We start from the raw sequence: 25271 nt of genomic DNA on the forward strand, positions 1-25271 counted from the left end.
CAATACAGTCCGGAACGAGAAATGGCAAGGCTCTGCATTGATACGTCCCATTCTGTTGATTTAGGGTGACTAAGACAGAGATCAAGTGATGGGGGCGGGGGGCACAATCAATGTGGTTGGCTGGCGGAGCCGTACATACTGGATATATGTGGTAAAAACAACAGACGGAAAAGAAAATCCATTTGAAACGCGGCGCCTGAGAACATATAGCTAGGAGCCATGGGGGCGCCGTCCTGCCGTAATGACATACGTCTCCCCGCCATTCAATACACGCAAACACACATGCACACGTACACCGTTTCAATCATGAACGCTGCTCTGGTTGACTAGTTCCTTATTTGAAAGAGCACATGGGGGAGACATTTGCAAGGCAGACTGAGAAAATTCCCCTCCACCTTTACTTACCCCCCTTACAGCCTGGCGGCATGCGCTGACATACAGTACATGCGCTACATTTCTCTACCTCCACCCATCCCCCCCCTCCCTCTCTCTCTCTCTCTCTATCACTATCCCTTGTTTGACTACCGTCTTCCTTCCTCCCACCCAGTCGGGCAGTAATACCATCTCCTGCCTAATCAAATTCTACTGTGTGACATGAATTCTCGGTGCCCAAGGCTGCGCTGCCTCGCGACGAGCTACGGGGCCGCGGAGAGCAGTAACTAAACCTCACGCAGGTTTTAGAGCGGGCCCCCATCTCTCTCTAAAATTTAACACAGGGAGAGCCCTCCTGGATATGATTCCCCGGCCTTACTCCTTCTTTCTATCTGCCTCGGTGTCTGTCTCTCTATGTACAGTGATGCTCTCTTCTTTGTGGTGCATGCGTGTGTCTCACTGAGTCCCCGGAGTGCAGCAGGCTCATGGTTAATTAGAGAGTGGATGGGACAGACCGAGGCTGATCCAGATTATCACCCAGATGTGGTCAGATCAGAATGACACATCACGCACGCATGACAGCAATCACACGAGCATACAAGGAAATAAGCACATCCCTAAACACACTAACGCCCTCCAGAGCGTCCTTCGGGGGAAAGGTGAAGCCTCTACCGATCAGATCACGAGCCTCCTCCTCCAGACTCGCGTCCCTCTATCTGCCCCAGCGTGCCGCCGGCCCGCTGTGCCTTCAGACAACTCTTAACACCGTTTGTCACGCTGCATTCTTCCCTGACAAGAATTAGAAATGTCATCACGTAGAGAAACAACAGCAGGATTATTAAGGCTTTCGGGAGGAATTTGGACGAATAGGACGTTCCCTCATAGCCTCATCAGAGGACAGTGTTCTTGCTAAGACAAACAAAGACGGATAGTGATGTGTTTTGGGGCTTGGAGCTGCAGTTTCTCATGTCAGGATCAGTCTTGGAAGAGGCAAAGCCATGTTTCAACCTAGGGCTGTCAATCGATTAAAATATTTCATCCCGATTAATCGCAAATTAACCGCACCTTTTTTATCTGTTCAAAATGTACCTTAAAGGGAGATTTGTAAGTATTTAATACTTTTATAAAACATAAGAGTGGGCAAATATACTTGCTTTATGCAAATGTAAATTGGAAATCAATTAACAACACAAAACAATGCTAAATATTGTCCAGAAACCCTCCCAGGTACTGCATTTAGCATAAAAAATATGCTCAAATCATAACACAGCTGTCAGTGTGTCAGTGTGCTGACTTGACTATGATTTGCCCCAAAACTGCATGTGATTACCATAAAGTGGGCATGTCTGTAAAGGGGAGACTCGTGGGTACACATAGAACCCATTTTCATTCACATATCTTGAGGTCAGAGGTCAAGGGTCCTCTTTGAAAATGGCCATGCCAGTTTTTCCTCGCCAAAATGTAGTGTAAATTTGGAGCGTTATTTAGCCTCCTTTGCGACAAACAAGTATGACATGGTCCTTACGAATGGATTCCTTAGGTTTTCTAGTTTTAAGTAGTCATAGTAGTAGTAATGCAATAAAGAAATTAGTGGAATTAAAACATATTTGCGTTAACATGTTATTACTGCGTTAACTTTGACAGCCCTATTTCAGCCACATTAATACACATGGCTTGGGCTGAGAAACTACCACTGGTAATTTTCACACACTTTCATGGATATGTACATGCACGGATTTATAAAACAAGATGATATTGCTCATGTTTATTCAATACACTCCACTTCCTTTAAGAAACAGCCAACACAAAACTCAAAGCAAATCTTTATCTGAGGCACATATGAATTAGAAAACAGGCGCACACAACATGTAATTTGGCTTTTTAACTCCTCTATTTGTGTTTATGTTGCCACTGCATGGTGGAATGCAGAGTGAACTCCTTTCTAGGAGCAGACAATAATAATAAGACATGTCTTCAAAAACAATCAGTCACAGTGACAGGTAATTAATTTGGCCAAGCAACAGTGGCCTGCAGTCATTTGTAAGTATAGTCACAGTTAATCACCTCTCAATGACAATACCCCTGCATTGTTTTTCCTTCCCTCTGTCATATAGAGAGCGATCATTTTCTCCCATCGCCTATATGGTCTGCCATGACAAACAATGAAGGCACGCTCGCCATTTAATATGCCATACAATGTCTATTGAGGGAAAACAATTACTGTAAAGCAACAATCAATACGACATTATCCTTTTCATGTAGCCATACTTGAAGATTCAATTATTATGGACGAAATGACATTGTTATTTCTGCTGCCGCGGCCTCACTCAAGGAGAAAGCAGACAGCTTTGATTCTAAATAGTAATTTGACTCAGATTGCACTATCTATTCTGGCTATCACATTTCTATGTCCACCATGTAGGCACAGAGGGGGAGAAATTAAATACATTTATGTGTCTGATTAAGGAAGGGTGGTCCTATCGCTGTGGTGGACTCCCCAAGAGGGGGAAATCAATGTGCGATTGTAAAGACAAGTGAGAGTTAAAGATGACCTATTATGCTTTTCCCTTTCCTTTAGTGTGTTATATAGTTTATTGTGCATGTAAAATATCTGCAAAGTTATAAAGCCCAAAGTCCACGCCAAAGGCAGTTCCTCTCCCCCACAGAAACACTGCTCCTGAAACGCCTTGCTCGAAGTCCCGCCTTTTCTTCCGTAACGTGATGATATCACCAAGTAACACATTTGCATAATACCTGCCTAGCAGCTAGTTTGGCACGCCCTCAAACAAAGCTAGTTAGAGCGGAGCTGGAGCGGAGGCCGAAGAGTGTGGTTCGGTTGACCAATCACAACAGAGCGGAGCAGCTGACCAAACAGAGCAGACTGGGCTTTTTTAGGAGGGCGGGCCGGGAGCTCAAACAGAGCGTTTCAGACAGAGGGTGAAAAGAGGTGCTGCAGCACAGCCGGTATGAGAAAAGTGAAGCGTTGAACATAAATCATGTAAACAAAAAACCTGAAAATGAGCATGATAGGTCCTCTTTAATATACATAAATATACCTCTAATCAATGGGTTAACACTGAAAACAGGTTCTGGGTCAAGCTTGATAAGAATTAGAGCTGAAATTAGCAATTATTTTCATTATCAATTAATCTGTTTTTAAATTTTTTTAGTTAACTCATTAATTATTTAGTTCAGTGGTTCCCAACCTGGGGTCAGGGCACCAAAGATCACTGGGGGGGGGTTGCCAGGATTTGTCTGCTCTGTTGTCAAAATCATCATTGCTCATGTATAACTAAAATCATAATGTCACACTTACTGGATAATTTATACAAAAGTCTGTATATATAAATCTATTTAAAAGATACATTGTTGGTACTTAGTAGCAAAATCTAATTAAATGGTGTTTGGCCTTTCAAAAACAACATTTTCACTGCGAAAACCCTTTTTGCTCTCCCGCTCGATGCACAGAAACACCATAAATTACATTTATTTAACCACAATAACAAAAAGTCTATTTTGGTTCTAATGCTATTATAATAAATGAATTTAGTTGTTATAAAAAAAAAAGATCATATTATGTACCTGCATTCGCTTAGCAAATCCGTCAAGACGTCATCGCTTAATTTATATTGACGAAACTGACAAGTTCTATTCATTAAAGAAGGTTGATTTGATTTAAAAAAAAGACTAACTCATTTAATACACTGAATCACTTTTTTCAAATTGAAGATTTCGTTTTAGGATTTGTAATATAATGTAATGATGTCCAGGGGGCTCAGCTTTTCTTAGATACAAGTAGGGAAAAATAGGTTGGGAACCGCTGGTTTAGTTAATAAAATAGTGAAATACGCACGATTTTCCCACAGCCCAAGGTGACGCCTTCAAATTGCTTTTGTTGTCAGATTAACTGTGTTGGTTATTTTTATGATCTAACTTACCCAGCCTAAAACATGAAATGCTGCACGTGAGCTGTAATGAATAGAGAGCACCTCGTGTTTTGTGGCGGCCAGGTAAGTTAAGTGCCCTTAAACGTGATAGTCTTTGGTTTTTATTTCGCCCTGAAGTTAAAAACCTATAAACAAAGATACAGACAGGGGGTAAAGGTCATGTTTACGAGTCAGATGATAGAGTATAAAAAAGAAGTGATAGCACCACCTGAGATTGGAGACTGTTGTAATGACAGACGAGATAGTTCGGCTCTTTCATGGATGATATTTTTCCACGCCAAAACAGACCAGGGAACGGAAGACAAATATGCTTTCATCGTGGTTTGCATGTGATAAAAACAAAACATTCCACACAGATATGCATGTCCTATGACAGCTCTGTAACTGATGGTTGCCTTCCTTAACCAGGTGTTTTCCTGTCTTAGCTTACCTTGCCCAGAGGGAAGACCGTCCCCTCTCACTGAAAACACACACACACAACAAAGGCATTCTGGCTCTGAATATTTCTTTTTGTTGTCGAGTTGGAGGCAACAGACAGTTTTACAGTGTGAGCGCAGACTGTGTGGAGCAGCAGCAGCATTGGAGGTGCCCGCTGGAGTCAATGTGAATTTTAAACCAGTGCTAAACATGACACATTTACAATTTCTTAGGCAAGAAATCATAGCGCACTGAAGGCTGTGTACAAAGGAATTCTCGTCTATTTGTCTCCCCTCTTCTTCCTCCTTTTCTTCCCAACTTTTCTTCCTCTGCTGTCTGTGCGAGCGCTCTGAGGGTGCTGCTGGAGGGAGTCCAAAAGGACACAGTGTGAAATGAACACAGCGCTGACCTCCCAGACACCCCCGACACAGCCAATCAGATCACTTCTCCCCGACACATAGGGCACTATAATTGGTCGGTGGGTGGGAAATATGACCGGTGGGGATTGGAGTGGCGGGAAAAAAAGGGGAGGAGGAGGAGGAGAGAGGAGCGGCGCTGTGGCTCCTTCGTGCACTTTAACCGACCCCTTTGCCCAGGACAGGACAGGAAATCTCCAGAACAAAAGCTAGCTGTCATCTCCGCCTGACGGGCTCCCTCGGAACAAAGCTGCTCTCAGCTGACACGGCGGACCGACCGATCCTTGAGGGAGGTAGCTTGTTGTAATCTGGTCCTGTCTCGCATTCCAGACGTCTCTGGTGAGCGAGGCGAGGGAGCGTGCCCTGAACCCTCAAACAGGAAATGAGTCCGAATGGTGTTCCTTTTCCCTGAGACGGGGCCTCAGCTGTGGCCGACAGAGGGTCGCAAACAACACTGCATGTATAAATACAAACATGCCCATAAGCTGGTGCACACATAGAGGCAAAAAACACATGAATGCATCCACAAATTGTCATTCTCCTTCTTTTAACACGTTGGTATGGATGTACACACACACACACACACACACACACACACACACACACCCTTCTCCCAGACATCACCGCTCACAGCTGCATGCCCCGGGCCTTTGCTATCTCCAGCCCAAACCCAGACTCACATCAGCCACATTCCACAGCCTCCCAAAGCCCCCAGGGGCAGCTTCACAGCTGGGCACCGAGCTGGGCTGTTCCCTGCCTCCCTGGCTCCACTTTCACCATCACCATCATCCCCCCTCCCTTCTGCTCACCATCTTACAGTACACACCCTAAAACAGAAACACCCCTGCATCAGTGTTTCTTCAATTTGGTCTGGACGAGAACGTCAGCTCATTCACAGTCAACAAACACGATGAGGTTAGGCAGAAGTGGCCGAGGCCACAACAACAAGTGGATCAAAATGACAAAGAGCTGCCCGAATGTTAATGAGGTCTTTCGAAATTCTGCTGCTATTGAATATGGTTTTATTCTCTTGTATCAGTGGTTTCTTTTAAGGTGTTTCATGTTGACATGTCAGCAAACAGTCGACATAATCTAATAACTTCATCTGTGACTGGGAGGCTATCTTGTTGCCAAGCGAACAGCGACGGCGGCCGACCTGTGAAACTGACCTCATAATGCAATAAATAAAAGTCTGAGACAAGTTGCGAAGCCCCACAGAAACAGGAACCTGGTGAGACACGACACTACTCTCTATCGGTTCCCTACTCTCTTCATACCTGCTCAGCTGTGATATATACAGTAAGAGAGTGTGTGCTATCATTTACCAAACTATCAATTAAAGGATCAATATGTAATATATCTATTTTAATACATCATAAAATGACCATTATATGTCATCAGAGATTAAGGAAACATGCTGAATTGAAATACTGGTTTCTCTGACAACAATGCTACAGCCAGCATGTTCTCCTTTGAAATCTCCATCTGTTTTTGTTTTTCTCCGGTGTGATCCCGTCCACTGCCCATTTCAACACCCTGTTGCCACATATGGCACGCAAACAACAGCCTTCTGCAGCCATGGAAGCAAGCAAACGAACTGGATCAACAGAGATAACGTTAACATTAGATTCTTCCACGATCTGAAAAGCCTTGGCAACATGTCTCTGTGGTCCGTGTGCAGCTGGGTTATCAAGGCAGCGAGAATTTGAGACACACAGCTGGTGAAGTGATTCCGACTACTGCTGCTGGCTAGAGGCGGAACGCGGTCGTGTCTAGAAGGTAACCCTCAAATTGCGAATATGTGTGCTGCTATCAGTCACACTGGAGGAGCGGACAGGCGACGGTTCCAATGTTTTGAATTTGGATTGCTGTTACCCATTTTAAACGCTAGCCATCAGTGCTACATATTGTTCCTTTAAAGGCGAGAATGAGTTGACGGATAGTTGAGTCAGGTCTGATTAGATATCAGCATCAGAATATCTTTGATACTCCAAAAGTTCCCACAGCAACTCTGAGATCCAGATGTACAAAAACGCAAAAAAAAGCACATTAACCACATGTGCAAAACTGCATTTCTGAGAAACAAACCCACAAAGAAGCCTCAGTGACATGTGTCCTTCCTGTCTCACTGGCTCCAAAAGTGTGAAAATAATGATATCCAGCAGGTCAACTTGACAAAAAAGCTGGATCCACACACACCTGACATTCACAGTAGTAGTGTCCATGGATGTGTGTGTGTGTGTGTGTGTGTGTCTGTAAATAGTTAAGGCCGGGGCTCTGTTTTCATCATTTCGGTAAATGCCACGCTGTATATCAGTCTAACTGCATACGTCTCGGGCCATTTCCATATCTGTAATAGAGAAAGCCCATCTCCCATCAGAGCCGCTCCTCCACTGCGCTCAGAGAGCCTAAATAACACACACGTGTCTGCACACACACACACACACACACACACACACACACACACTGCATCTCTGATGAGCTGACACAGAAAACTAGATTTATTAAGGGGAGGGAGAGAAGGAGAGATGTGGAATGCGTGCGGGGGTGTAATTTCAGCAATGGACACAGGTTGTTGTTGACAAAAACACACACACACACACAAAAATAAAAACACAACCCCCCCCACGCACACACAATCGCAGCCGTAAAGTGCATCACTCTCCTCTAAGAGGACCTGTTTATTTCAGACCTGTGACACAAAAGCCACAGCGGCGTGCAGGCTTATCTCTCCGCATCCCTTGAAACATGGCGCAGCCCCCAAAGAGCTCCCCGGCGCTCCACATGCCACTTTCAATTAGTTCCACAAAGAGAGTCTTCCTCTACCAAAAGGAAGATGGGAGCTCATTACTGAATTCTTCTCTACTCTCCGCTTTGAAATATAGATCAGGAGGCTGCGTCTGGCTGCCGGGAGCCCGGGATGTGCCACTCGCCGACCATGCCACGCCAGTCCGGAGCAGAGGAGCACAGAGCGCGCGTCTCATGGATTAAGCCACTCCTCAGGTTTAACAGCCCCTACAGCTTAACCCTCTATCTCACCATTAGCTCTCTTTCTCTCATTTGCTTCTATCTCTCCGCTAAACAGGCTCCCCGAAGCCACGGCTCTCAGCAATAAAAACCCACAAATGGGAAAATACCAGTTCTAATAATCTGATGAGAGCGTAAGGGAGAAGCAGCGGAGCAAATGTGGATATCATATCGCACAGTGGTACTATTATAGTAAGCGTAGACACGGAGGCAGGCGCTGATAAGGCGATGCAAATTTCATTCAAGGTATTCTAATGAAAGTAAAGCTTAGCAAAGCTGCAAAAGGTGGAGTTCATTAAGGTTTCGGTTTGACGCATTAACATCCAGTGACTCAAAAGTACTCAGTGATGCCAAATACGGCATGACTGCTCATAAAATAACGCATAATTGTGAATTCCTCGGACACACGGTTACAATTCTGTCATAAAAAGATGGCAGCTGCATTCGCCCAGAGATTAAACAGTCGGTGGGAATCTATTATCTGTCCGGAGCAGAGAACACAATAGCCGCCGTGATGCTAGTTAATGGTTTCCCCTCAGGACCGAAAACAGCACGTTCACCAACATCTAGCTGTTTACTTTTTGACTGATAATCTCATTAACTACACATGGGCCTCCACGCTGCTGCGCCACATCCACCGCATGCATGTGTGTGTCCGGTATATGCACGTGCTGTAGCCGGCGTGACATCTTTATCCGCACGCGGTATGTTTATACCTTCAATTAGCAACCTCCATTAGCGGCATCCTCGGTGGAACGCTACCAGCTAGGTTACAAACCGGCAGTTAATTAGAAGCTATTGGCTGGAACTAGAGGATGACCATTAGGGATGGCGCAGGGAAGACGCACGTGACCCTGTGAAACTTTGGTCATGGAAAATGAAATCACTGGGTTTGTGCCCTCCAGTTAGTCAATTCAGCCCAATCAGCCACAATGTACAGGACGTATCAGACGCAGGGGTTGAAGTTTCGGTTGCTAGGCCACTGATGGAGGTTCGGCGTAACGAAGGGAGGAATGGAGGGAGGGGCGGAAGTGAAAGGAGGTAGGAAAGGAGGAGTGGGTGGCTGTAATGGCAGCTAGAGAAGAGGGGTATAGGGTCTTGATACTCGCTCTGATTCGCTCTCTATGCAAATCACAACAATCACAGGAAATGCCTGGGCCTTGGCTTCGGCTAATTGCCACGGCAATAACAAAGGAGGGCTTCCTTTGAGCGGAGAGGCAAATTAAACATTAGTTTAGAGTTTTCTTGGAGACCGAGGGATGTTATAATTACCCAGAAACCAACACATCAGCACTTTGCACGCCACGCGTCCCACTCTCGTAGCCTGGCGGAGGAAAACAAATGTATCTCATATTCGGGAAGAGAGGCGTTTGGGGGGGAGTACCAGGAGGGAGTATGGAGCAGGAGTGGGGGGGGAAGTACCAGGAGAGAGATGGAGCAGGAGGTGGGGGGGAAATGGAGGAAAGAAGATAGTGAAGGGCATGGAGAGAGATGAGAGCAGAAAGCAGGGGATGGGGGGGAGGACAGAGATGGAGAGAGACGCGGGGGGATAATGAGGGGAAAGGAGGTGGAGAATGATAGCCTGTCTCTCCAAACCACTCCATGCTGGTAGTGAGGCATCAAAATGTACACCCACTATTAGCATATTGACCCCACCCCTCTCCTCTGGCCCTTTTTCCCCCTCATTATCATCAGGCATGGCGCACGGGATGCGGGAAAAAACACAAGCCGAGCTCATTTCCCATCACAAGTTAAGCCTAAATGTCACGCCATGACGATGAAAATGAGAACACGGAACAAATGGCGCCGCGCAAATAAATGCGTGTGCTAGTTTAGGCCCCCGTCTAGCTATGCCACCCAAGGGTTAAGTCCGCGAGCGCTTCGTTAATGTGGGTCGGTGCAGCGGAGCATGTTGCAGGCGATACAAACAAGGCTGGATCTGGCTGAGATGTGCAGCCATGGAAACTTCAGGAGACGTCCTTGGATCCGCTTCCCCCTCCAGGGGGGGAGGGAGGGAGGCAGAGTCGCCCGCCCCAGTCGGGAGAGGGCCGACGCTAGGCCTTGAGCGATGCGATGTGTCCTGGATGGCTGGTTCTATGTTTGATCTATGTGTGAGGGCAGACGCAAACCCTGCTGACTCATTCACCCGGTCTGTCTAACCTAAATGTTCACTCAAAGGGCCGGTCTCTCCCTGCAGCCAGACCCTGCCCTCTATCCGTCTGTAGACCCGGTTCTTACCAATCTGTTAGATTGCCTGTCTCTCTCTCTGTCTTCCTGGTGCTCTATCCGTCTATACGTCTGTCTGTCTGACGGTTTGTAGGTCACGTCTGCTCGCTTGCCAGAGAAACGTCTGCCTTCCCTCACACCGTATAGATGCAGGAGCTCATGCGAGCCACTGACCATGGCCTGGAAATCTAATCACCCAGCACAGTTGGATGTTTGTTTGTGCTTGTACACACAGATGTGCATACAGGGGTGCAAACAGCCAGCCATGTACACAAACAAAAGGAGTACCACCCTGCTACGATAGGTTTTTTTTTTGTTTTTCTAAAGCAGAGCCCGGCTGTTATGTGTTAGTATTTGTACTCTAAAAAGCACAGGTTGTGTGTGTTGTATTAGTCACACAATGCTAACCCCCATTTACTCTCACACACACACACACACAACAAATCCCTCTTCGTCAGCAAGCCAAGCTCGTAAAGCACTCGCCCTCTAATTGGCATCTAGTAATTTCACTAGTTCTTATAATAAAAGAAACTTTTTTTTTCTACCCCAATTACTTCTCCATGTTTATGTAATGGGGCTTGTTATTTTCTGCCTTTTAATATCACCCCCCCCCCCTCATATAACTGTAAGCTATGTGAGTAACAGCCTTAATAGACCACAGGTCCTCGAGGATTTGTTACTTTAAGGGAAAATCGGGGCTGCAGTGATACTGTGTTTGCAAGCAATCCGGAGCGGTGACATCAGTTAATTACATAAATTGGAGCGGGATCGGGCCAGGCATGAGAGAGATTATGACACAAGGGCAGACTGAGCGGCTAGAGGGACACAGCTCGGTGTTTCTGACACCGGCGTTCAGGGGGGAGAAGGAATTACATCACTGTGTTAGGGGGTTATGTAAAACACTAGACCTGCTGTAAGACTCAAAACCTCCTCTGAGCAAAACATTTACAGGGAAATAACTCCTTATTTAAGAGGGACGGAGCGAGCCTGTAACCAGAATGTTTTTCTCTTTGTGTTCAGGATAGCCATGGTACATCGGGAAAAACAATCAAGACAAGACTTTTGCATTTGCTCTATATTTATGCATCATGAATAAAGAAAATTGCAACAAGAAAAATTAATATCACTCTGACACCCAGGCCTTAAGATATGCTCCGTGTGGTTAAAAAAAGACCTGCTAGCGAGCCGGCACTAGAGGGGGTATGAGATCTCCACCTCCTCATCAGCAGGCCTAAAGTCTATCCCGTAGACGCTCAGGAACCCAGAGGGGAGATCAAAGCCTGTGTGATCCAGTGGCTGTTATATCACCCCCAGCCTGCTCTCCCACTGCGGGGCCTCCTGTTACGCCGGCGCAGGCAACAGGGAAGAGAGAGGGAATACAAAACACTGACCTGGTCCCGTCTACACATGCAACCTTCCAGGATCTTTAGCGAGGATTTAAATCCTACCCTCCACCACCACCACCACCACCACCACCGCTGCAACTACATTTACATTCCACTTTGCATTCCATTAATTTCCATTTGACCACACTTGCATGTTTTTGCAGGCCAACATGAATAGTCATGAGCTGCACATGCGCTCATATAAAAAAAAAAAAGATACGCAGCTTCAAGAGCAAAAAATAGGTTGAATCTGTTTTCAGTCATTGTTCACACTTCCAGTAAGGGGTTAGCCTCTGCAGGTATATGTGTTTTAATTAATCGCACATTTTGTATCTGTTCAAAATGTACCTTAAAGGGAGATTTGTCAAGTATTTAATACTCTTATCAACATGGGAGTGGACAAATATGCTTGCTTTATGCAAATGTATGTATATATTTATTATTGGAAATCAATCAACAACACAAAACAATGACAAATATTGTCCAGAAACCCTCACAGGTACTGCATTTAGCATAAAAAATATGCTCAAATCACAACATGGCAAACTCAAGCCCAACAGGTAACAACAGCTGTCAGTGTGTCAGTGGGCTGACTTGACTACGACTTGCCCAAAACTGCATTATTAAAGTGGGCATGTCTCTAAAGAGGAGACTCGTGGGTACCCATAGAACCCATTTTCATTCACATATCTTGAGGTCAGAGGTCATGGGACCTCTGTAAAAATGGCCATGTTTTTCCTTGCCAAAATTGATGTATGACATGGTTGGTTGGCACCAAAGGATTCCTGAGGTTTTCTAGTTTCATATAATACCAGTATCTTCACTCTAGCTTTAAAACTGAGCCCACTACGAGATCAAAGTTGTGTTAATGCGTTAAAGAATTTAGTGGCGTTCAAATGAATCTGCATTAACGCGTTATTATCGCGTTAACTTTGACCGCCTTAGTTTTAATTCAACATTTATTCCTTGTCAATTATGAAAAATAACCGCCTGCTGCTTCCTGCTATCCCCTCTCCATTGTTCACCTTGTTATATACTCTGACCTCAAATCAGCGCTGCCTCCTTTTCCTCCGTCTTCTTCCCTTTTCCCCCGTGTGCTTCCAGATGAAACGAGGAGACGGGCATGATTGGACCCCGTTTTCTTCCCTCAGCGGAAAGGCATCTCAACAGGCCTCGCTATTGACCACATCCACCAGGGGAGGGAGCGGGTCAATGTAACAGAGAGCAGGGGACCATTTTGGACCACTTAACTATAATCAGTAAATGCACCCCAGTTGCAATTAGCGCGGGGCCACCCTGAGAGTGTTCGTTTTGCTCACAGCTCTGTCTGTGTTTTATTCTGCTCCACAGGAACCTTGTAATGCAAATAGCACTCCTCACTCCCGGCTTAACAACGGGAGAGGAGGCGGGAGGTGTGTCGGAGCATGCTGCTGTACTAACTTGGAGGGTGTTTCGACGAACACAGTTGCTCTATACTGGCAGAAGTAACCTATAAATCCTTATATATCCTTATAGTACATTGTTCTGCTTCAGCCGACGTGCTGTAAAATAAACCTTCGGGCTCATGTGGTGGGAGCAAACTGAGGGTCATCATCTGTTGTACGCAGGCTCAACATTCGTGGCCAATGATTTGCTCTGGACCAGCCATGCTTCAGCTGTCTGCAGTATATCTAAAAGGGCTGTTATATGACTTATCCTCAGATGCTTCAACAGCCCGGCTTTATGCAATTAGCCCCACAAAATGGCTTCTTTTCATAAATCAAAACTTGGCGGAGCGTGCGAAAGGAGAAAGAGGAGCTTTTTTAGGCTGGAAAAAACAAAGAGGAGACAGAAATGTGACAGGTAGCTGGTGCTATCTCCACTGCAACAACACTCTCCTCCTCGACTCATTTGTGATTCACTGCACTTAGTCATCCATTCTCCTCCCTGCTCCCGTGAAGAAAAGGCAAACACAACAGACAGACGGACAAACAAACAAACAAACAAACAAACAAACAAACAAACAAACAAACGGGGGTTCTCCTTTTTAACTGACGCTGGCATTTCTGCAGAACGGGTGCTGCTGCAGTTATGATTGATTTGAGCTGCAGCGTGCGCTGACGATTCAAAGACGGAGAGAGACCCGAGCGCAAAGACGTGCGTGCGAGTTCAAGGAGTCTGTTAAACTCTTTCCTCCCGCGGTAACGCTCGCCTTTGACTGATTCAAGAGCGGCAGAGTTAACTCCGCCACAGCGAGGATGTGTGTGATGCTTGTGGGTTCAGATACTCGACTGTAGGACACCTGTTAGCACGCACACACACACACACACACACACACACACAAAGGAAGGCACAATAAAGTACCTGACCTCTTTTCCCTTAACCACCTGTTTACGGTGCTTAAAGGACAGAACAGTACCCGTACTGTACTTCTTCCACAACTCCTCTGTGCCACATAACACGCACATGTACACGTGAGAAGATTTCAGTTCGATGTGTCTTTATATTCAATGCACCTACACTAGCCAAGGATCGGTTGAATGTTCTGAAACATGCTCCTGCTCAAACACCGCACAACGACTGTATGAAGAAATCCAATACTGGCACATATATATACCGATATGGCCAGCTGAGAGGGATGAGGCTTTGTGGTCCCATATGTCCTCTGGATGTGCTGATTGAAATGCCAGGCAGATATGCGCCAGGGACAGAGGTCAGGATAAAGGAAATGGAGAGAGGAAGGGAGGGATGGACAGAAACAGGAGGACGTCGGGGAGAGGGAGGGTGGGAGGTTAAGGGAGGATGACGACGGACGGAAAGATGTAAAAAGAAGGGGAAAGGGGGGACAAGGGGCAGGGATCACTAATGAAAGTTCCCTGCTGTTTTCTCAGCTGTTCTTCTCGGTGCCCCGAGCTGTGCTACAGTGCACGAGGCCAGAAAGTCTGGGTATGCTAACTGGGCCATCTCTCCCTCTTTCTTATACTCTAGTCTGAAAAACGAATGGCGATTGAACACACCTAAAAAAGCACATCTCTTACTTGAAGCCTTATTGTCACCATGGTGACACTGTGAACAACAGGGTTGGTGTGGGACTTTGGGCCTTTTTTTTTTTTTTTGTGCTCCTCCAACACCATTATGTGTGTTATGTCAAGAGTTTGGCACACATATTGACCCAGCATTCTGGGGGCATATTTAACAGCACTGCTGACAGCAAAGTCACGCCAAAGACTTTAATAAGAAATTAGAAATCTACTCTGGAGTTGTAAGAGAAGAAAGGGGTTTCTGCGAGGAGAGCTTTGACTCAAAGCCAATAATAATAACATTGTCATGGGTAAAAATCTATACTTTTTTCTTGCGCTGACTGAGAGGGAGCGTGAACGCACAATGCACACAGCTGGTAACGGGCTGCAGATGAAAGCCAATTTGGTTTTCTTTGTGTAAGCGAGAGCTTCAGTTGGACCACAGGTCCCTGTGGAACAAAGACAGAGAGAGGCAAGGGAGAAAGAGGAAGAGATCGAGAGCGAGAGAGGGAATGAGATAGTGAAGGGGAGGAGAAGGAGAGCTGGGCAGAGAAGAGAGAAAGAAAGAAAGAGAGAGGGGGGTGGGGGAGAAAGACGGGGCGTCCTGGCCCACCTGGGCAAACAATAGCAGCAAGATGAGAGTGTGGCTCAAGGGCCCTCCCTGTCCCTAAAGTGCACAGCTGTTGGTTGGGGCGGGCAGGCAGGCAGATCAAAACAGCCCCGGTCTAATTCAGGTGTTGCACCTTCAGAGGCACATGGTGCAATTTTTGGAACAAGAGCCTTGGTTGCTATGGCGACGGCCGCAACAGAGAGACTCTTTTTTTTTCTTTTTCAGAACTCGTGTTAAATGATGCGTGTCAGTGTTCTTCATTCATTTCGACGAAAAACGCAGAAGAAGAAAAGATTTGTATACACTTTGAAAAGGCGCAAGGACGTTTTATTTAAGTCGCTGAATGCATTTCCTGCTCGAACGAGAGTATTATGCTGTGGTTTATTTGCGTGCTGAAAGCAGCTCGTGCAGGATCCAGGGTTAATGGATTTGTCTATATACTGAGCCTTGATTTCTGCTGGAGGTATTCAAGCCTTCAATGGAATACGTACAGAAAACTCCACTTTAATGTAGCTGCTTTTGATGAGTGAGAGACGTTTGTGAAGAGTGTAGTGTGTTGGTGAATGGACAATGAAATCCTGCGTCAAGGATTGTATGCATGTTGATGGCATGTATGTACACCGTGGCAGGATCTGGAAAGATGAGACCTGGAGGAGCACTAGGGATGGGACGATACGCCTATCTCCCGTTTCGATACTATCACGATACTTGGTGTCGATTCAATATGTATTGCAACTTTTAAGTCTTGTGATTCTACAAGTATTCCGATTCAATATTATGATTTATTAAGATTTTTAAAAAACTTTTTTAACACTAGACCATGGAAAAAAGGGAAATCATGCACTTCTAAGGACCTTTACTTTGGGAAATATCTAAATTAATACAGTGTTTGATTTTCAGCATGTATGAAGTCAGAGATGTCCTGAGATCAAATATATCAGTTATTGTCAGGAATTATTTATTATTTTTTTTCCAGCAACCTAAAATTAAAGAATAAACTCATTTCCCTCACAAATGCGTGGTATTTTATTTTAATTTATAAGGGACATGTAATGTCTCATACTTCTGGTGAATATAATGCAATCAATCTTATTTCCATATACTGTATGTATTTTGTATATACAGTTCCCTTTGTTAACATCTTATTTTGAAAACCGGACATAGTCACACATGTATACTTCTCCAAGGTGGTCTCTAGCTCTGCCGTCAGCTCCGTTCTCTTTATACATGCATTGTCAGCTCCATCGGGGCCGTTTGAATGCATTTAACATAAATGTCAGTAAATGGGTGCTCTACAGTTGTAGCGTCGGCCCATCTGACCACGGAGATGAGAGTGACGATAATACGATAATGTTTTTTAGCATGCAGCTCTAGCCGTGATGTCTAGCTCTGCTTTTCCTGCAATGTGTGAAACCCAAAGTGTTTCCATACTTTACTGGATGTGTAGTTACATATGTGTAGTGTTACAGATACGGAACGGATATGACGTCACGTTACTCAGACTACAACAATAAAAGCGGTAACTTCCTTCTACCTCCACATAGACTCAAATGAAGCAAATATATCGATTCTGGCATTAAAAAATCAATTTCAAAATCGTAATACAAAAAATTGTGATACATAGGTGAATTTTTTTCCCCACCCGTAGTGACCACACAGTTATAGCAGGAGCTCTTCATAAGATCTCATCTTTCCAGACCCTGACTCATTTGTCCTGCACCGGTTTGAGCTTCAAGTTGGCTGACGCGCTGAGACTCCTTCACCTCTATACAACAACACTGTCCTTGTTTAAAGAGAAGCCATCTGTTTGATGATATATACAGTAGATTCTAGCTGTAATGAAAGACTGTGCGGCGGTGTGTTGCTGCCTCCCTGACGTCCCTGCTGTGTTTAAAGGGGTGATGTGAGTTATGGTCCAGTTCATGCTGATAACACACACTGAGATTGCCGCGTTCGCTCAGCTCTCCGGTCGGGGCAAACCCGTTGCCACATTGCGTGCGTTTACTGTATGCGGGCGGCCACATTTGAGGATGTGAACAGGTTGTGTGTAGCGGGACGGGACATAACCTCTGTGTTTAATCAACCAGTTACACACACACGCCAAATTGCCTGGAACGGTTGAGCAGCTATACCGTTCACATTTACAGTGATTCATTTGCCTATTGTTCTTCTTTTTTTCTCTTCTATTTTATTATTGTAGTATTTCTGCTTTTTCTTCTTTTTCTTATCTACAATCTCACTAGAACATCTTTTTTTTCTTTTCGGTTTCCTCCGGCAGGCTGATATATAGCGTCTTAATGCTCTTTGGTGCCTCCCAGCTTGTGCACTCAATAACCAGCTGAACTCAACAGACAATCTGACGCTCCCTGCTCATAAAACACTGGGATTAGTCTTCAAAGCTTGGTGGCAAATAAAGAGCACATAGGAGAAGTTCATTAGTTTGCATTGCTGTTTTTTTTGTGTGAAATTTAGCAATGTAACAGTTTGAATATAAAAATAAATAGAGCAGTTTTTCCACCCATTTGTGACAGCATGTCTGCAGTAGTGATGTCTAAAGCAACGGGTTTGCACACAAGTAGACTCAAACACCCTTGGATGCTGCCCCATTCCTAATGCTAACCCTTTTAATATTTAACCAGGATCCAATTCAGGAGTAATTATTTTTCCAAACAAATTACGCCTCGGGCCCGAAACCGCCGCAATCTGATACACCACAGCGATACATTCTCTGTCACAAGGCACTATTAGTCATTTTAAATTATTTATCAAGCACTGGGTGAAATAGGATTTGCTTCAGACCTGTTTTATGACTCGCATAGCGCTTGAACAGAATCTTGAGTGGCCTTTATATTTCCAAAAAAGCAATTTCTATGAAAAGCTCCTCCGGCTCATCCTCAGAAAACCCCTGAGACGTCCGTATGTGAGGAGTTCACCGAGACACAAGGTCAATAAAAGAATGACGATGCCTGACGTCCATTTGAGATTGCTATGAAAAGGCTTCACCCCCAGACTACTGCACAATGATAACAGAGAGCTACATCAGATCCTTTGTGTTGATAAATGTCATGTCCTAAACTTCCCTTTTGTTGACCCATGCATTTCTTTAAACGGTTAAAAAACTTCCTGTAAACCAGGACTGTATTATGCATCTACAAACCTGAAATACTATTTTCTTTCTTTGCCATGTCTTTTTCTTTGCAGATTCCCCTCTTAACTAAAGCAAACTATCTTTTATAAAACATCCCTGCATGATCCTATATCTGAAACTGACGACCGCAAATGTGAACAAAGCGAGGCGTTAATAATTGGAATCTAAAAGTCACATGGCGACGTCGCTTTTACGACTTCACGAGCGGCGCTGAAAATAGCCCCGTGTGCGGTAAGAACAGAGCCTCATTTAATTCTGCCTTCTGCAATGAAAAATAGCAACATTTTTATAGAGCGACAACTGTCACCATGAACATGAGCTATGTTTAACCGGGCCCGTCGTCGCACGTCTTCTATCAAACACGATGAACACATTTAAAAAGGGAGAGGTGGGGGGGACATAAAAGCAAAAGCAGATAAAATCGTTAAAACGGCAGTTAGAGGAAAAATCAAGTTATTGTGTTGAGTCAGGGATGATACTAAATGAAGAGAGAGAGAGAAACGGGAGATTGTAGGGGGGGGTCATCAAAGCCTCTTTTTCTCTCCTACACAGGGGCCCCAGCTGGCTGGCCGAGCGACGGGGAGCTCTGCCCACTTGCCTGCCGCAAATTAGCCAAACTATTTACCCTTGTATATGCACATTAGCAAATTCCTCCAATTGAGAAAACAAATGCATCTGTTTTGTTCTGTTGAAAACTTCATGGGAGCCTGCATGGGCCTCTGCACACCAGGCATTCTCTGTCAAAGTGGCAGTCAGTCCCAACACACACACACACACACATACACACACACGGCCAGCATGGAGCCAATTGCAGGTCCCTGCCGGGCCTCCCCAATCCCCCCAATCCTCTCCCCAGCTGGACAGCTACAGCTCGGATCAATCTCTTTCTCTCTCTCTCTCTGCGTCTCTCCTGCCCTCTGTGTCTGGCTCTCTTTCTGACTGTTGTGTTTTTCTCCATCTTTATAACTCTCGCCCTCAGTAATTGGACCACTCTGAATTTCTCCAATACTCCCATGACCTGAGAAGGGAAATTCAGGGTCCCAAAATGAACATTTCTTTTTTTTTTTCCTCTTCAAGTCTTCATTGCCCTTGCTGCATATTTTCCACCCTGGTGCTAGCTTTTAAATATTCATGCAAGTGGATGGAAGAGGTGAAAGGGGGGCGGGGGGGGTGAAGTGAAGGAAAGGGGAAGGTGAGGGGAGGTGGGAAAGAAGAGAAAGGGGAAGGAGGGCGGGAAGGAGCTCGCAGTGGTGGGGGCTACCCTCGTTCTGGAGCTCCCTGCGGAGGGATGGCGGGCATACAGGAATGATGGAAGGAGGGGGGCGGGGGGGGATCAGCAGGAGGCCTCATGATTTATTTAGACCCGGGGGCACCTGTGCCAGTCAGCCGCTGATGGCAGCCATCACCCTGCCAACCCACCGGCGCTTGACTCCGGAAAAGAAAGACAAATCTGTGGCGAGGAGGGAAATTAATATACGACTACCGCTGGGAGAAATTTCACCTGTCCAGTTAATGATTTTCAGACTCATAGTGAGAAAAAAAAAATCCCATTGTTCTGCGGCCGTAACCCTACAGTTGAGTCTGGACATTTTAATGACCCTCCACTTGATTTTCCCCCGTTAGCCCGCGGTGTGTCACGCCAGCAAACTCTACAAACACCTGTACGGTTGAACAAGTTCCTGCTCGTGTGCTGCTGCTGCCCAACATTTGCTAACCACCCCGAAAAAGCTTAGGTGTTCCTATGTTTCAAATAAGCCAATCAATATAGAGCAGACAGATTGCAGCCTCGCTGAGCTTAAGTGGGCGGCTCGCTGCGTTTTATCAAGGCGGCTTAATTTCCGTCAGCTTAATATCCTGGGAAATGTATGGAAATTGAACTGTGAGGGAGAACAAAGACAAGTAGCCGGGATGAAACGATGTGGTGGAACTCAGAGAGCTCCGTCTTATCACAGCAGTGCCACACACACACACACACACACACACACACACCCGGGGCAGCCTGCATTGATAGGTGTATCCGTGAGCTAGGTGGCCAAGTTCACTTTTTCCTAAATAATTCTCATTCATTATCCTCCGAAAATGACTGCTAGCGGTTGACTACTGTATATGTTCTGATGCATATGCTTGACTACTGGTAGTTAATTAGCCTAGCTGCTACATGTCTCCTGCTTGCCGGCTTGCTCTGTGGAGACACATGGAAGAGCTACCCAGAGGCAAATGATAAATGAGAAACAGGTTATTAGGATTCTGTCATGCATACTAAAGGGTTGTGACTGTCATAAAAAAGCAGCACACTAGTGAATACAGGGAGCAGTAATTATCATTCTTGGGGTCTTTTTTAGTATTCCTGATAATAGTCGATGATTTCAACATCTACTGTCAGCAACAACACGGTGGCCCAGGCCCTGAGTGGTCACGAGCTGGAAATATAAAGAACGTTAAAGTCAGCAAAAAAACATAGTCACAACGCGCCGCAGCAGCCACCCAGTCAGGCTGAACTTAATGAAAGCTCATCTGCATTAGTAATAATCTACCATGGCTTGGGGGGGTCGTGGGAAGAGCGCTGTTCCAGGTGCTGGTGAGGAATGCAAAACAACGACCTTCTCCACACCCCCGCCTCCGTCCCTCTACCCTCTTCTCCCCCGTTCCCCTTCCCGTTCAAGATACTTTTCTCGAGGATCTTCGCATAAACAACACCTGCACTATTAACAGCTCCGCCGCCACCGAGCGAATCTGCCTTTCCGTCCTTTTCTAATCCATCTTCCCTCTGTGGCAACCCGATCCTGCGTGGCGTTTACCTACCTCTCTGTCACACACACACACACACTTTAAAACACGCTTCGCAGAACAGTAACTAATAGCAACCTCATTCATTAAAACACCCCTTGATGTTTTCGCACGGAGGCAGGGTAAATGTGCTGGAACGCCTGCCCTGTCTGTCTGGTTGTGCAACGCTAACAACAGATCGAGAGACAGATAGACAGGTGGGGCAGGGGCTCGTCTTACACTCCAGCCGCCTCAGCAGCGAGCAGGCGACTGCGCCGCCCCTGATGGAGACGGATACATATTTCATCAGTTATTAAGGCTTTCGACATAAGCCCGGCGGTGTCGGGAAGATACTGCCGTAGCATCAGCTGCACCCATCTTTACTGCCAACATGAATAAAAAGATACAGACTCTGAAAGTAGAAAGTGCGGAGAGTTCCATAACATGAGCTTTTTTGCGAAGTTTCCATCTGGATGCATTAAGATCTCTTCTGCCAGAGGCCTTTTTTCGCCTCACACTGATGAGCACTGAGAGTACACAGACACTGGCCACTTCAGATCGCTGGTGACATCAACAAGCCCTTTCCTCCCTCTCAGACGCTGTTGACTCATTTTCCTTTCACCCACAATGTCTAATATGGGCTAAATCTTCTACTACAGCAGTGCCATATAGGTTTCTAACACACGTGTAAGTATGTAAGTCTGTGATGTGTGCAGGTAAAAGCTGGCAGGTGCTGACATGTGTGCAGTATGTGCAATACAGCTTCCGGGCTGTTAATATTAAGATGTTTTAATTACTAGAGGAAATTGCTGTGTCTCTTTCTCTTTCCCTCTGACTTGTGGTAAATTAGGCAAGCCTCTGTGAAACTGCCACCGTGAGGAAAGCCTTTTTGTATATGTGCACAGAAAAAGAGACTGTGGAAATGAAGGCAAAAAAGCTGTTTACAGCTGTTCCGAACGGCCGCACTCAGAGGTGGGGTGAAAAGAGAGGGGCTAGACGCGATAATGAATTATTTAAATATGGGGATAATGGTGCACGCTTTCAGACGGTGTCTCTCTGGGAAGCCGTTCACAGTGTTGCACTCATTCATGCACACAAGAATGAAAAGAGAGCTTGATAAAGAGGTTTATAAGCTCTGCGTAATTTCTCACCTGCTCTGCACACCTTGGCCTGTTGCTGCGTGAAAGGCGCTGTGATTGTGGGTTTACTAAATTTACAGAAATTGTCAGACGCATTCCCCCCAAATTTTGACGTTGGGAAGGTGTGTGGGTACGGGGTTTCAGACACCATTCGACCACTTCCATGGAGGTATGCTGACCCCTTAAGTGTATGTCTAGGCATTCTATGATGAGGATTTTTTTGCGATTTGCATGAACCGACCCTTTAAAGGAACAGTGTGTAGCATTTAGGAGGATATATTGAAATGGTATGTTTTCTTTACTGTATAATCACCTGAAAATAAGAATCATTGTGTTTTTCTGCAACATATTCTCAAACAACAGTTCGTACGAAAAAGTTATTCCTCATTTTTCGTGCGTTTTCCTATGAATGTCCAGCAACACGTGTCAGTTTCCGCTCGTTAAATGCATAGTCTTTTCAAAATAAACTTCTGTCTTCACAGCAAACAAATTCCTTAGATTTAGGCAAGAAAATTACTTAGTTAGGTTTAGGAAAAGATCGTGGTTTGGCTTAAAATAACTCAGAAAGTGGCGTTACTTAACGCTAAGTTACATGTACGTAACTTACGTGACAAATAAATCAACGTTGACTTCTGATTTCACACGGGACATGAATGCCGGTCTCCTGGGTCGAAAGTGTGGTGTTTTTTGACCCACCCAACCACCGCGACCTCCTCCCAGCCTGCTTTACATTACCTTAGAATGAGCCGTGTATATCTACATACAGAGCGGGTCCTCTTCACGGACCCGGCCTCCATGTTTCTACAGTAGCCTAGAACAGACAAACCGAACACCGGCTCTGGAGAGGGCCATTCGAGTTTTCACGTTTTTGCGCCGGCCTCTGTAGTTCTCCCAGGAGCTTAGCACAATGGAGAAGTTTCAGTTGGTTGCAATCTGCAACCACACTGCTGGATGCCGCCAGACCCTACACACTGCACCTTTAAGTATAATATTGGTTTGGATTCAGCTTTCAAATTTGGGAACCCCGGTTAGACCCAGTTGGTATTTATGTCTGAAAGTTGCAGGTGTGGACCAGACACCAGCTTCAGTTCCATAACCATGCAGACCTCTCCTGGATATACTGTACATAAAGGCATGGAAACAGAGCAGTCCTTTGGAGTCACTGAAATCCCATAACCTAAATAACAAGGCCGTTGTACAGTCCAGCAGACAGCGTGTTCTCCTCACACCCCTGCCTCCGTCTGCACGTTACACCTCCCTCTCTCCACCAGCAGCCACCACAAGGCCGGCTCCTGCCAGCTGCACCGCCTCAGGAAACTTCACATAAACTTAAATAATGTCTCACTGCATTCCACCCATCTCATGGCCTATACCTGATGAGATAAATAGGACAAACATGCCCAACTGGGACAAGACAATAATCCCTTTATCTGGCGCAGGGTAGGCTTGACTAGCCCGGCTTACCTGTTACATCATTAGCTATGGGCGAGAGGGTAGAAGGGTGGCAGGGGTGGAAGAGGAGGATAAAAGAAGTAGGACCGGGGTTAGGTCACAAGTTGATGTAATGAGGACGTAAACAATAATTAAGAACAGGACGGAGAGACAACGTAGCAGAGAGCTTAAAGTCATAATATATTCAAATGGGGAGGCTGTACTGAAGTACACCGGAGTGTGGAAGTGCTACAGACAGGCCTGTTTGACAAGGACAGATGAGCTCAGCTACATGAGCCTGTATTCGCTAAGCACTGAAGCGAACAAAGTTGAAACTCTAAGCACCCTGAGAGCTGTTCTTGCAAATAGCACATCACTTGTTTACCTTGAACACTGGTGTTTTATTTGCATGAGTCAACCTTGTGGAAAATCCATAAGTCATTTGCGAGGCTCTTTACAGCACACGTGACGCTATCTATGGCATCCAAAACGCAAACAGCCACATGTGAGGGACGTGAACTTCCCACACAAACGGATGAAAGCAAAAGCGAGTGATAATGGCTTAGTGTGTATAATGTCTGGGCTTAAAATGACTGTTTCCTCACTCTCATGATATGAAATGATCTCACAATTCCTCCCCTGTCATATCTCATGTCATTTTCACCGCAAGAACAGGGCTTGTTGAGAAAGGACGAGACACAAATATTTTATTTAACAAGAGTCAAAGCAGACGACGGGATGTTTTTGCTATTGCGGAGGATATAGAGTAACACAGAGCCGGCAGGTTGGAGCTGGCAAATCCCACCTGTGTGTAATCTCTACCCTGTAAAAAAAGGTACCGTCTGCAGAACAGAAACAGAAACCGTCCTGCAATCTCCTCATCTGAAATCATCAAAGATGGTTTGATGTTCTCCTCTAAGCTTTTGAACTCGCCGTGAACTCTACCCGCAGCCCAAGTTTGTTTGCTGCCCAAACAGCGTGCGATGCCGAGACACCCGTAGCGCTCGTCTCCCATGAGCTCATGCTTTGAATTGAATTGTAAGACTTGCCTCATTCCTCACAAGGAGACCCTGTAAAGCAAACACACTCTTGTTGATGACATACTGTACGTGCATGACTTAATACAGTACAGAAAACCGTCACACACACATACCACTCCCAATGCCTCAAACCAGGGTCACCAAGGTTTTTGGTGGCTGCTGGGTAATTTTCTGGTCAATGTCAGCCTTTCTTTCCCCTCCTCCGCTGCCAAGAGGAAATGAAGGGATGATCTCTCCGCTCTCCTCCGCTCGTCACTCCACGAGAAAACAAACAGGAGCATTTTACGGCCCGCTTGTTGACCTACAGCCCAGGAGCAACAACGGGCTACTAGTGGTGTTTACTTCGGG

General features: G+C 45.6%; 1 protein-coding gene and 1 long non-coding RNA gene across 5 annotated transcripts in view; one reads left to right on the forward strand and one right to left on the reverse strand.

Moving 5' to 3' along the window:
- The window catches only part of LOC119486544, a 29267-nt gene extending 17140 nt beyond the window's left edge, over positions 1–12127 (forward strand). The window contains exon 2 of the long non-coding RNA XR_005206552.1: positions 8038–12127. This is a non-coding gene — a long non-coding RNA (uncharacterized LOC119486544). The remainder of the gene's footprint in view (positions 1–8037) is intronic.
- The window catches only part of hipk2 (homeodomain interacting protein kinase 2), an 85744-nt gene that overhangs the window by 36986 nt on the left and 23487 nt on the right, over positions 1–25271 (reverse strand). The window lies entirely within an intron of this gene.

This window comes from Sebastes umbrosus, chromosome 4 (assembly GCF_015220745.1).
Source record: "Sebastes umbrosus isolate fSebUmb1 chromosome 4, fSebUmb1.pri, whole genome shotgun sequence".
Classification (NCBI taxonomy): domain Eukaryota; kingdom Metazoa; phylum Chordata; class Actinopteri; order Perciformes; family Sebastidae; genus Sebastes; species Sebastes umbrosus.